Raw genomic sequence first — 13572 nt, forward strand, 5'->3', positions numbered from 1 at the left:
AGTGTAGATATTTAGTTTCAAAAACATAAGAAGAGGATTACAATATAGTATTAATATTTTATCCCACATCCAGTGTATGGCCGCTTTTGTGCAATAGTTTCTTTAGTGTTTAGAATTCCAGTATTGAGCTAGTGGAGGTCAAAACACTAAACAACATCGCCCTGTGACATTTCCATTGTTTGTAACAAATGAACACATACTCTGATGGGTACACAATATATCACTGTCCATGTCCCATGACACTGCACCAAGCCCCCCACCCCCACAACCGCCAATACACTTGTCAACCAAATGACTTGCCAGTCTATGATTGTCAGCAGCTGCCATAATGATAATTTATTTTTTCTGCCGCTTTACTGTTGTAGCAGTAATGCTTTTATGTTGCAACCCAAAACTGTGAAGGGTCAAACAGTGAGATCCATCATGTTCTACACGAGCGACTGTGTGTCACAACACAGCTTGTCCCACAAGGGGCACCAGTGTCGTCACACATGAACATCCCTGGGAGATTTGTTTCAAACTTCACAAGGAAGAGAGAAGAGTGGGAAGGAAGAAGAACTACTACATTTAGAAATGTGCTGTTTTCAGTTGTCAGAATAAGACCATCACATGACTGGAGCACATATTGTAGGTGCAAAAAAAAAAAAAAAAAAAAAAACTGCATCTGTGAACATTCCTGTTTCACATGTTTTCAAAAAAGGGCATGTTTTTTTCACACATATAATAGCTGACAAGACAATGAAAACCCAAGTGCAATGCAAAGAAGAACAACCACCAAAACACACAAAAAAAATCCATTGCAATAAAACTATATGATATTTTTCAGTCGCTCAGAGTGCTGGTTTGTTGATTCATCTATTACTTGACATTTCAAATATCAAATGTGTCATACTTTCTACCAAAATTGGTTTCAAATATCATATTTTTCAAAAAAGAATTTGTGTGTAAGACCATCTTCTATTAACTGCCCGGTTTATTCATAGACAGTATGGAACAGATTGTACTACAGCAGTTCAAGTGAAACACATGATGTTTGTCCAAGTCTCTATTGAAAGTTCACAACAGCAGTGTGGCCTTCTGGCTGCCTGCTAGAGACAAAGCAGTGTGCCGTCAGTCCAAACCTGCCCACACACACAGTATGCTGCAGCGAAGTTATCTAAAGTTTGGACGACTGAAAGTAAAACTAGAGCATTTGTTTTGCCCACACACTGAACACATTTTTGCCATGTCATCAGGCTACCTGTCTGTCTTATTATAATCAATATTATTTTAGACTTTAACTGTGAGCACAAACCAGCAGTAACTAACACTATTAAAGTTTTATAGCATACCTGGTTGTGCAGGAAAAAAAAAAAAAATCATTAATCAAGACATGCCTTTAAAGAAAGAACAGAATCTGAGTCTCAAAATGAGTACAAACTCTACAAGGAAACTATTTAATGAAAGTCAACCTTAACCTTTTTCACACGAAATCCTTCATTGATTCATTACCTGCCTCTGTTTTTATTCCATAATATCACTGCTCAAGGACAATTGACTAAAATCCCTTTCATTCACTTTTCTTCAGAACTGAACAGTTGTCTTTTGTCATATAAACTTAACAAAAACATGAAACCAGAACGACAAAAATTACATTTCAAAAGCCTGCAGATTTACATAGTCAACAAAAATTACAATAAATAAACACAAAATACAAAATAGTGTTGGGAGAAATGAAAGCAAAATGAAAATATTGTTATAGTTGGGGAAAATTGGTTGATTTCTATCTTAGTACAACATGTCATGTACTAGTTAAAAGAAATATGACATGGGATAATGAGCTGCTGAGGATAGCGCTGGAGTTTTTCTACAACAAAATGAAACTATAATTCTGCTGTTATAGGCTATAAAAGTTGTACTGCACTGCCTGTGTCTTTCATGTGTTTTATGCATATAATTATTATTCATGAGTTTGTAACATAGTGAATTAGTAGAGCTGGAAGCAGCTCATGAGATTTAAGTCTGAGTGAATGATGAAGGTGTTTGTCTAATGGATGCAGGACAGAATCACTTCCCAATTCTACTCTCCACCAATGAGCAGCCTAACTCTCTGGTATGAAAATGAGAGGCACAAGGGCAAACTAAGATTGTGAAGGACACATTCTCTGGACCAGGAGGAGACAGAGCCACCCTGGAGGGCCAAGCACGCCTCATTTAGATTCAACACTATCATTTCACTTAGGCAGGTGAAATTTAAGTCGGATGCTTTCACTCTGTGCAGTGCCAAGAACACGAGCGGACATTTCTTGCATGAGCTAAAAAGACAGCTTGACCTGTAATTGCCGTGCATGTCTTATTGAGGATGTCAAAACAGAATTTGGTGTGAATTACCATAATATGCTATGCAGACCCTTAATGCATAACTCAGTGCAGCCTACACCATTTAGCAAATCGCCATAACCTAGCAACAAGCACACAGGCACACAAGCATGCAAAGGGGCAGAGCACTTTTCTTTATCTAATGAGTATAGCAAACCCAGCTGCTGGAATGAAACGTTAACATGGCATGGTGCAGAAATCAATTTATATGTTATTCCCACGACACTGCCTTGGTATGACCGTCCAGGGTATTTCTATTTTGTATTACCTTTCCCACCTTGTTTTTCCCCCCAAGCTATCATCCCAAATAGAATGGTGTCTGTGTCTCAAGGCGATGGCCATTGATCCACATTGGAAGTGAGATACTACTGCCTCAGCCATCAGCACAATGCATTTTATTTGTCAAGCCACACTGATGAGTACAACTAGACAGACCATACCAGTTGCCAGAACAAATGTTTACACTGTATGTTTCTGCAAACCATGGTCATTCTCAGCGATGTGTATAATCTCTGCATAATTCATCATTGAAGGCTCTGCTTCATTTTGATTTTTGGTTTGGGTGAATACTCAAGAAGTTTGCCACTACAGACTGGACTTTGCATCCGAACTTTCTTGGTTTAACCTATAAAGACCCAGCACTACTTTTATGTCAGCTTCCAAATGAATTTTTCTCTATATTTAATCTTTCTGAAGTGATTTATCACCATTGATTGTAATATTATCCTCCTTATTTTGCATTTTTTTCAGTGTAAGTCATCTATTTTCCTATATTTAATTCATCGTCATGTAGATGTTCATAAAAGCTCAGATTAAAGTTGGGGGTTATTATATCACAAACAGAGAAAACAGAAGAAAAAGTGACTTTTTTTTAGCAAAGACATCAGTAACATAAATTAAGTGTCTCCATCCACAATCATTGATCCAACTCCATGGGTTTTACTGGTGAATCAATGTTGTAGAAGATGACAGTGTTTCCACGGTAACTATACGGAGCCTCTGAACATCCAAATGGATCATATCTGATGACCATGAAAAGATGAGAAACTGCATTTTACATCAGTTATTTACATGGATTGATAGGATTAATGGATCAGCAGATATTAAACAGTTTAGATCAGTAGATGGTTTTTTTCACCACTGGATTTTTGGGTTTTTATGGGTTAAGCAATAAGGACCCAGTGTGACTTTTGTGTCAGCTCCCAAATGAATTTTTCTCTCTATTTAACCTTTCCTAAGTGATTTATCACCATTTATTACAATATTATCCTCTGAATTTAGCATTTTTTTTTCCAGTGAAAATTATTTATTTTCCTATGTTTAATTGTCTGATCATGTAGATGTTCATAAAAGCTCAGATTAAAGTCAAAGGTTATTGTATTAAAACAGAAAAAACTGGGGAAAAAAGTGATTTTTTATTTTTTTTTTCAGTAAAATTTCTCATTAACTGAACATAAACCAGGTGTGTCCATCTACTGTCACTGATCAAACTCCATGGGTTTCACTGGTGAATTAATGTTGTAGAAGATGACGATGTTTTCATATTCACTACGGAGCCTCTGAACATCCAAATGGGTCATATATGAGGACTACGAAACAAGGGAGTAGGTTTGATTCTGACATTGGTGGGGACACAAATGTCTGGTCTAGTTTCAACCAACTCGATATATAAAGCGTCATGAGATAACTTTTGTTATGATTTGGCGCTATAGAAATAAGATTTGATTTGATTTAACAAAAGTGCTCCAAGGCAGCATTCCTGAAAGTTGATTTTTTTTTGCATTTGCGATCATAATTTCACATCATGTAGAGCTGATCAAACAAGCAAACAATCATAGTCGGTCGGTTCTAGTCATTTTGGCACCCTAGGCAAGATATGAATTTGGTGTGCCCCCCACCCCCCTTAAAAAACACACACATGCGCACAAACACACACATACATATGGGGGGGGCACGAAGAGGAGATACATGAAGCATGAGAGGAGATGCACAAAGCAGCCAGCAGTAAACCACATAGAAACATAAATAAATTAGATAGAAACATTTATGAACCACATAAAAACATATCAAACAGCCAACTAGCAGTAAACCATATAGAAACATAAATGAATTAGAAACATTTATAAACCAGCCAACTAGCAGTTAACCACATAGCTGAAGAGGGCCCCCAGTGGCCGCATGGTCATTTATCTGTACAACTTATTAAAAACCATCCATTGTAAACAAACCACCACAGTGAGGCAGCACTAACCCTCTCCTGTACTGTTTTGTGACTGGGGCCCCCCAGACTAGAGGGATTCCCCCTATGCAATGACAAACACAATGAGGGTCATGTAGAAGTGACCTCCGCCCTCGCACACCCCCCATCACATCCCCCACTTGCTGTCAGTGGAATTAACTGTCTGTCCACACTGAGCACGGCGGCGGCCATTTTAAAAGAACACCAATGATGAAGCTCCTACCCTTCAGGGTTTGCAAAAAGACAAAAGAAGAAAGAAGAGGAAAAACGCCAACAACACAGCGGTAAGTATTACGTAAACCATTGTTTTCTCCAAATAGGCTACAACTGTGTGATATGTTTGAAAGTGTGCGAACAAAAGCCCTCACATCAGTGACCAAACACACAGATAGATGTTAGCATGAGAGGGGGAGGATTCAGTTCAAGAACTAATCATATACACACAACACAACTGTGTTCTGTTGGAAGAATTTAAGGAGAGAATAAACACAACTTCTCCATCGCCCTTTTCTACTGTTGTACAGCGTTCCAAAACTTCTTTTGAGCTAAATAATTTGGATGCGGAGGAACGAAGTACGACAGCATTAACAGTATTTAGTCATGAAAAGCCAAAGCTAAGCCTACTGAAGTGATTTCACTTACTCTGGACGGTTGTCTGCTCCTGCTGCGGTCACCCACACAACTTTATTCCAAACTAAATCGTCTGGTCCTATGAATCCCATCCAGTTTGGACAAATAGTCCATCCAGTTCAGTGGACATTTTCGGTTAGCTAGCAATTTCCGCTGGTGATCTCTCCATCCCATTAGGAGAAAAATGTCCCTTTTCCTTTGCGTTTGTCCGTCTCATCCATACGTTTGTTCCTTGTGTGTCAGCTGGTTTAGGCACAGAAGAGGACTAGAGTAGGACTGCAGCAAAAGTTTGTATTTTCAAGCCAACATTTGTTCGAGTCCCTCACATCAGCTCTGTGCCCTCACTGCAGAACTGAGTTCTGTTCACGTTCAAGGAGGCACACGTAAACAATACATGAGGCGTTCAGGAACAATTAGAATAATGAGGAAATTATAACACTTTTCAAAATCGTCAAATATTCAGAATATTCAAATACAACAGCAAATTAAAAAAAAAAAAAAAAAGAATGGTGGTGTCTGTGAACCATGCAATCACAATCCTACATTTTAAACTCTTTAACTAACTAAATTTCCCACACTTGCCCATCAACACATCACAACACTTTGCACCATGTGCTCAGGTAGTTTTGCCAATGAGGTCTGACGTTACATTTTGGTGCATTATGGGAAGTGAAGTTCTTCTCCTGCAAAGTTACTATCAAATCCTCTGCACTTTAATCATATACTTCTAGAATAAGGACAAAAGTAAGCCTACTCACCAAATGCCGTTCTTTTTTTTTTTTTTTTTGCTTTTTTAGGTGCTTTGCTTAAATTATTGTCAACACCAACTGATAGTGACAATGCCACCTCCTCACAAGCTGAAAGTATTTATCAGGCTACATGGAATTAGTAACATCACAGTCTAGGACAAAAAATCGTATCATTATTAAATCTATCACAATCAGTACTAATTGCATATTATTATATAATAAATAGGCCTAATGATAATAATAATAATAATAATAATAATAATAATTTTATTTGTTTATCCTTTTATCATCAGTAGTACTAGGCCTAGTAGTACTGATAGTAGTAGAATAATAACAAACATTAATATAACCAAATTGTGTCATTCTCATCAACAATGCCTAATGGAAGACACTGTGTCCTTTACTACACTCTAGTGGATACTCTGTGTAGCGTAATACAAAGTAATTCATGACTCATTAAATGCACCAGAAAACATCTGGATTTTATTTTTCTTCTTCGGTGATTCGACCACTACATCTTCGCGTATTAGGGGCCTCACTTTACTTTCTTGCCTAGGGCCCCCAGATATCTTGAAACGGCCCTGCTGGGAGAGCTCACCTGAGAAATTATGGGGGGGGGGGGTTGTTGTTTTGTTTTTGGTTTTTTTTCCTCTCATTTCTTTATTTTTAAGACAATTAATGAGAAATTATCATGTTATCAGTTATCAGCCTATGCCATAAACCGGGCCTGCACGCACCGACACATATACGCATGCGCATGCAGTCAAACAGACACATGTACAAATGTAAATGTAAATGACACCTCTGATATTCAAGACCCAGGCAGAACAAATGCAAACATGTTGACAACTTATGCTAAGCGGCTGGATATATGAACTGCCTCCTGTCCGGTCCAACATTTTCTTTTTTTCCTGTCCGGTCCAACGAGCTGATAACTGTAGTGTTTACAAGTAGATGGAGTAACAACGGGGACGGCCAATCATATGTACGACAGCAAAACCGCAGAGCCAATCGGAGAATGATAATTAGGTTAGAGGCGGGACTTCTAGCAGAGACCAACTATTAACCCTTTGTGTGCCGTAGTCATTGCCTATACACTACGGACAGCTGTAATATTGGTAGGGACAAAACAGTAGTGGCTGGATATTGGTAGGGATGTGTGCAATTCTACGCCCCTGCTACGAAAAGACGACAAACTGCATTTTACACCAATTATTTACATGGATTGATAGGATAAGTGGATAAACAGTTTAGCTCAGTAGATGCTTTTGGTTGACGGTGGCTGTTGGGGTCTTTATGAGTTAAGCAATAAAAGCACTCTTCTTAGGGTTAGCAAAAGAGTTGAAATATAAATAAATACACTGCAAATCAGTTTTTGTCATATTGTCAGACTCTTATCCGCACTGCACTATATTTCTAAACACATATTTTCATCCTCATCCCAAACATGGAGAAAATTGTCTGTCTTGCAAAATATCTGCGTTAGTGTGGACAGTATATAAGACCTGACATGCTTCTCTAAATCTAATCCTCCTGTGCCAAAATCAGCCATATTTTCTGTGATACACAGTTGAAAAATGGTATATACATATATCTATAGATGAAACATGTTTTTGTTTCAGATTTGTTATAGCATAAGTAGATTGTAGAGGAAATGTATATGAATTATGTACATTTTATTTGGTGTTATTTGCAGAAAGCAGCTGTATTAAAATGCTGCATAAAAACTGCATTATATACAGTAGGAATTGACCATTTATAGGAAATGGTTGCTCAGTTATATTTAGCAGAAATGGTTTCACTGAACTGTTTCAATGAGATCTCAGTGAATCCGAGCTTCTGCCCAGACAGTTAATCCCCATGATGAACACATACTGTATGTAAATACTGAAATCATATTTATAGCAATAACATGAAATTCCACTGAAGTAGGAGGTTTTGTGGGAAGCAGTGAGGCAGCGATAGCAAGAGCAGCATTAGACTGACAGAGAGATGGAGATATAAAATGTCCATGCTGAGCACCTGCATGATGTGATTAGATGTGTATGATCAACCATACACCCTATCAAGCACAGAGCAAACGGCTGATGCCAATGAGCCAACACAAATACTGCCTGAATGCCCTGAACTAACGCTATGCTTCATTTATGATAAATAGCTCTATACACAACAAATGTTTATATTCAGGTATAAAAATAACCAAGTGAATCTGTCTGGTAGGATATTATGTAAGAGCCTTTCACATCATATAAGCAGGATGATATTCTGAACATCAAATAGATAGACCAGTGTTTCTCAACCTTTTTTGAACAAAAAATAGGGGACTGGGGGGGGGGGCTATGTTATTGTCAGATTAATGTGACAAACCTGTATGTGTAGGATGTGGTGGGTTATATAGCTCTGTAGATAAAGCCCCCCATCACCTCATGATTTCCCGGGGGGGGCAGATGTGCATCTATTACACGACGGACCTCAATTCAATCTGTAAGCCAGGAGGGAGGGTCAGTGAGCCTGTGATTTTTCATGATTTTTGCACCCCACCCGGGAGAGTGTCTGCACCCCCCCAGTTGACAGTTAGGAAGATTGTAGCATAATGCATTGTGTAATAACTCTATTTTTGGTATGATACGTGACAGCTGTGTAAGAAAACAATTATCTCATAAAGTACATTAATTAATTAATTAATTAATTAATTAATTAATTAAAATAGTCATGATGCTTGAACAGATGGTTCAGGTGAATCCTGAAAACACATGGATGCAGGAAAATTCACACTTAGCATCCAGAATAATTGATGAAGAAGGTTTGTTTAAAAATAATAAATCACTAGTTTATCAGCTCACTTTTTGTCCCTTGCTGATCTATTAGACAGAAATAGCTGACAGCCTTCCGGATAGAGGCAGACCACTAAGACCTCTCATTATTATCTCATATAGAATTCATATTCCTGGTACGAATCTGTTACTTTTGCCTCCAAAACATATTACACTTGGTTTCACAAACACTAATGTCTGACGTCGCAATTATTTCAAACACCATCTTTTTCATTTCTGCAGATATTGCTTTGCAAAGCTGTTATCAGACGCAGATACTATATGTGGTCTCTATACATATTATAAACTGTATAGGGGGATGGTAAAATGCCTATTATCCCTATTGGAATAATACAGCAAATTAAACCTTTAACATTAACCTTTATATCTTATATAAGCAAATAGGTGTTACCACACTTCAAGTTCATGATAAAACTTAAGATGCTGCTTTGTGTGGCTGTGATATTCATTTGATTTGTTTAAACACTTGTACAACTAAATAGTGCACCATTACATACCACAGAAAGTCACAAACAAATAATTATTGTTATAGTAGGCTGTTCTTAGTAACTTAGCTGCTCCTGCAATTTACCCCGAATATGATGCCTCTTTAAATATACCATACCATACCATACCATACCAACTTTATTTATAAAGCACTTTAAGAACTTTACAGCTGGCTAAAGTGCTGTACACAAATCATAAAACAAGGGAATAAATAAGTAAAAACAGTGATAACACAGGGTGCAAGGCGGGCTAAGAACAACAAAATACAACCATCATAAAAACAAAGACAAATTAAAATCTGGTAAAAACAACATAGGAAATCTGAACATCTCACTCATTGATTAAAAGCCAACAAGAAGAAGTAAATTTTTAGACATGATTTAAAGACAGGCAGAGACACTAGCATGTTCTACATGTGGTAGTTTTTATGCTGTTCATGCATGCTGTACCACATTTGTCCAGCAGTCACTGCCAAAGCGTTCTGGGCATAGCAATGTCATTGTAAGGCTATTGTATTCCAAAATCAGTAATATCTCCCAAAATATTGGTCCAATCAACTTGCCGATTTTGCTAGTGTCCTCCTTGTCCAGAAATACCAAAGTATGCCAAACTGCAGCAGTCAGCTCTTTACAAATTTTGTGTGATTCCTGAGACACACACACACACACACACACACACAATGGCACTTGTCTTTTATAATATACTATACATTATGATAAAAAGGCACCTACAGCTGTACATTTAACTACTGTGCTTCTGTGAAAACACCTCATACACAAGAAAGCATGTTTTATGTTGAACATGAAGCAATTTTCAGTACAGCAAAGTTTTGATGTGAAATGTTCTCGTAGAAAGAAACTAGAATCCCCAGATACAGTACACGTCTGGGCCAACATAGGGGTGTCCCCTGCCACTGCTCTCATTTCATAAAACACTGGCACTGCATTTCCCTAAAGCGCTAAGGGCCAAACTATTTAAACTTGCTCCCCATACGAACAACTTAGTAAATGAATGCCTGGACTATGTCATCGATTAAACAGCACAGTCCTTCTCATATGATTCATAGGCAGGGTGTGTGCATTCAGCCACATAATCTCTCTTTTTCATTTCAGCACCTCCAGAATTGCCTTCTAAACACAAATAATGACAGTGGCAGCAAAGCTCTGCGAGCCTATCCAGAAGCTAATATGAAATGAGTTGATCATTTGGCTGATTCATAATTTTTCTCTACCCAGAAGCATAGCTCTACCGTGCAGCAGTCAGATATTTGTTTTGCTGCATGCTAAACAGCAATATATTGATAGGAAGACAATGAGATTACATTTATGATACTCTTAGAAATACAGTCACAGAATGAAGCCATAGTTAGTGTAAGTCTAAAATAGATTATCATATTCATGCTGCTATTAACGCAATTAATGTGCTTTGATATTACAGCAAAATCATTAAATCCAAGAGACTCAAAATCAAACGTAATAAAATAACAGAATAATGACATTTACAAGGCTATATCTCACACTCTGCTTTGTAACCAATGAAATAACTGAAATCCAAACAGTTTGAAAACCTTGCACCTGAACCTCCCCTCCGTCTTTATTACCTTAATAACATTCGCCTATATTAAATGAAATCTATTTAAATAGCCCTGGTTGCACAAATAATTTGTGTAGCCAGGTTGAAAGAGTTAGGAGTCAAAGGCAGCATAATTAGACGGGACGATTCTGAAACCTAATACAAGATGTAATTAAGGAAATTAATAAGGTGTCAGCCCCCTTTCACTGGGTGCTCCGCCTGATGATTAATCACAGCCTGGGCTAATTTGATTTGTGACAAGGAAAGGGTTGACTTGGTAAGTCAGTTAGGAGAGCCCAACTCGACAGCATATGACATTAATAAAACATGAATAGTGGGGGTTCAGTGAGGAACAAAAATCCACTTCCAATCCACATGAAGCGACCAGATTAAAGAAGGATAGATAGCCTTGTGACAAAGTCATTGACAGTGGAGTGACTAAAATTTAATCTGTGTCTCTAATGTTCCATTATTGTTATCACTGAATAATGTGACATTCCACCTTTTGAAATCAACATGTGTTGACTGGAATATATAACCAAATGAATTTGACAGCAAAATCTGACAGATAAAAGAATAGAAGACAAGGGCAATAATCAGTGTTCGGACAATGAAATGGAGGGTGGTGATGTTTTTTTCCAGGGGCACCCCATGACAATTGAAGGTCACAAATCACAGGACATCCACAAGCATGGAGATTAATTTATAATTGACAGAGTTCACATGGTGCTCACTCCAGGTGATGTTGAATCAAAAGCTGAGAGGAGGTAAGAAAACAGCATGTAATTTATTTCTTCAGTGAAAATGAAATGGATTTTTCCTGTATTTAGTACAACAAGCGAAGGGTCCAGTGGTCTGTTTATCATTTATTATTGTTTTTACTACTGTGAACCACAGAACCACAGTCGCAGGAACATCTGCATAAAATGATGTGATCTAGTTTTGCATGCAGTATCCAATTTTAAGCTTTGTTGAGTCAGTTATGAAAAACAGTCAGAGGTGTTCCCAGTAACAAATGCATAGTTTTTGTTTTTCAAATTATTTCTGTTCTAATACCACTCAATTTATTACCAATCTTAAGGAACACTAATGCACAGAAATCTCCTGAATTTGGAAACAACCACATACTGAAAGTATGCATCATTGCCTCCTCTGCACAAATCTGAATATTTTGTAAAACTCATATTTTCTTTGAGCCTTTTTGTTGCAAAAAACTAAATTTGAAAGTGAATATTCCTAAAAACTCTGATTTGTGTGTGTCTATGTGAATGGAGAAAATAGAAAATGGTGACATCACATCTAAATTCATGCCTGTCTGTTGTTGTTTTCTGTGATGAACCTGAAACATCAAATACAGGTGTTTAGTGTGTGACCCACAGGAGATCAAGGTCTGCACAGATACCTTTTGGACTGGAAACATGTACCAGTCATAATCTATGTAATATGAAGAATATGCTCCGGCAGTTCACACCAACACTTAAGGAAACTGACTTAACTTTCCTCTTGTGTTCGCTTTCTGTCACCATCCCTTATCTCAACGGTTTGGTTTTGACTCATGTCTTAAATCAGCTGTAAAATACACTAAAAACAATTATCTATCATCCAATTTGTTTGTCATTTCTTGATTACCTTGTTAGGCTCCATGGTTTGGTTTTAAAATTTTTGGTGTGAGCCTCTGGGCCTTTTTTTTGTCAGTATACCCCTCGATGTGCACCAACTCTATACTGAATTGACCTCACATGTGTGGACATGCTCGTCTTTGCTTGTTTTTTTTTTTGTGCAGGTATACTGGATAACAAGTCAAAATGAGAATCCCCAAAAGCTGACATGATTGGGAGAGTAGCTGGCTGTCAGTGTGTTGGCTGACAGTACACTTATGATTTCAGTTTTGGCTCTAATTATTGCTTTATAATCTTATTTTTTATAACTGGGTCAAAACTGACCCTAACAACACAAAGGTCATAATTTCAACCAGAGCATTTCAGAATTTAGTGAAAAAGTTATTTTTGTATTATTTTGTTGAAATTGACGTTGCTGACAAAGTCAAAAAGCCTTGATGCAATAAACAAATTTTATGTGGTTCTTTTATGCATTTAAAACCTAAAAATGGGTCGGTGCCAACCCTAACACAAGAGGAAAGTTAAATTAGTTAAGTTTCTATCTTGTCATCACTATTCATTATCTAAATTTGTTTGTAATGTCCACAAGTTAAAGTCTCCCAGAAATAATGGTTTGTCCAAGCATTTGTACTGGTTGTTTTAGTGTTGTATTGTGGAAAGAGATGATTTATAAAACAATGGTAAAGTAGAAAAAATAAAATGTATCATTGACTGTTAATTATTGTAGTTATCTAAACTTGTTTTATTATTAGAACGTATGCTTCTTCTGTTATTTTGAGATTAAATAGTGCATGATTATAATATACCACCAGCTACTGTTGTAGTAGAATAGAAGCCAAAGGTGTTGTATATTCAGTAATTTCAGATGAGAACTAAAGTTGAAGAATATCGATGTGAATCAAGTTTTCTTAATTAGTAGCAAATGCTGGGTTATATGGTTGAATGCTCATGGCTGAAGAGAAGACAGACAGTCATTGTTTATTTTTATTTTTAAAGTTTTGATGTCTGTAAGTTTGGATTTAAAAAAAAAAAAAAATAGAACCAGACATATTTTAACACAATTGTGAATTGTTTGCGCTGATGTT

This window comes from Sphaeramia orbicularis, chromosome 5, assembly GCF_902148855.1.
Source record: "Sphaeramia orbicularis chromosome 5, fSphaOr1.1, whole genome shotgun sequence".
Taxonomy (NCBI): Eukaryota; Metazoa; Chordata; class Actinopteri; order Kurtiformes; family Apogonidae; genus Sphaeramia; species Sphaeramia orbicularis.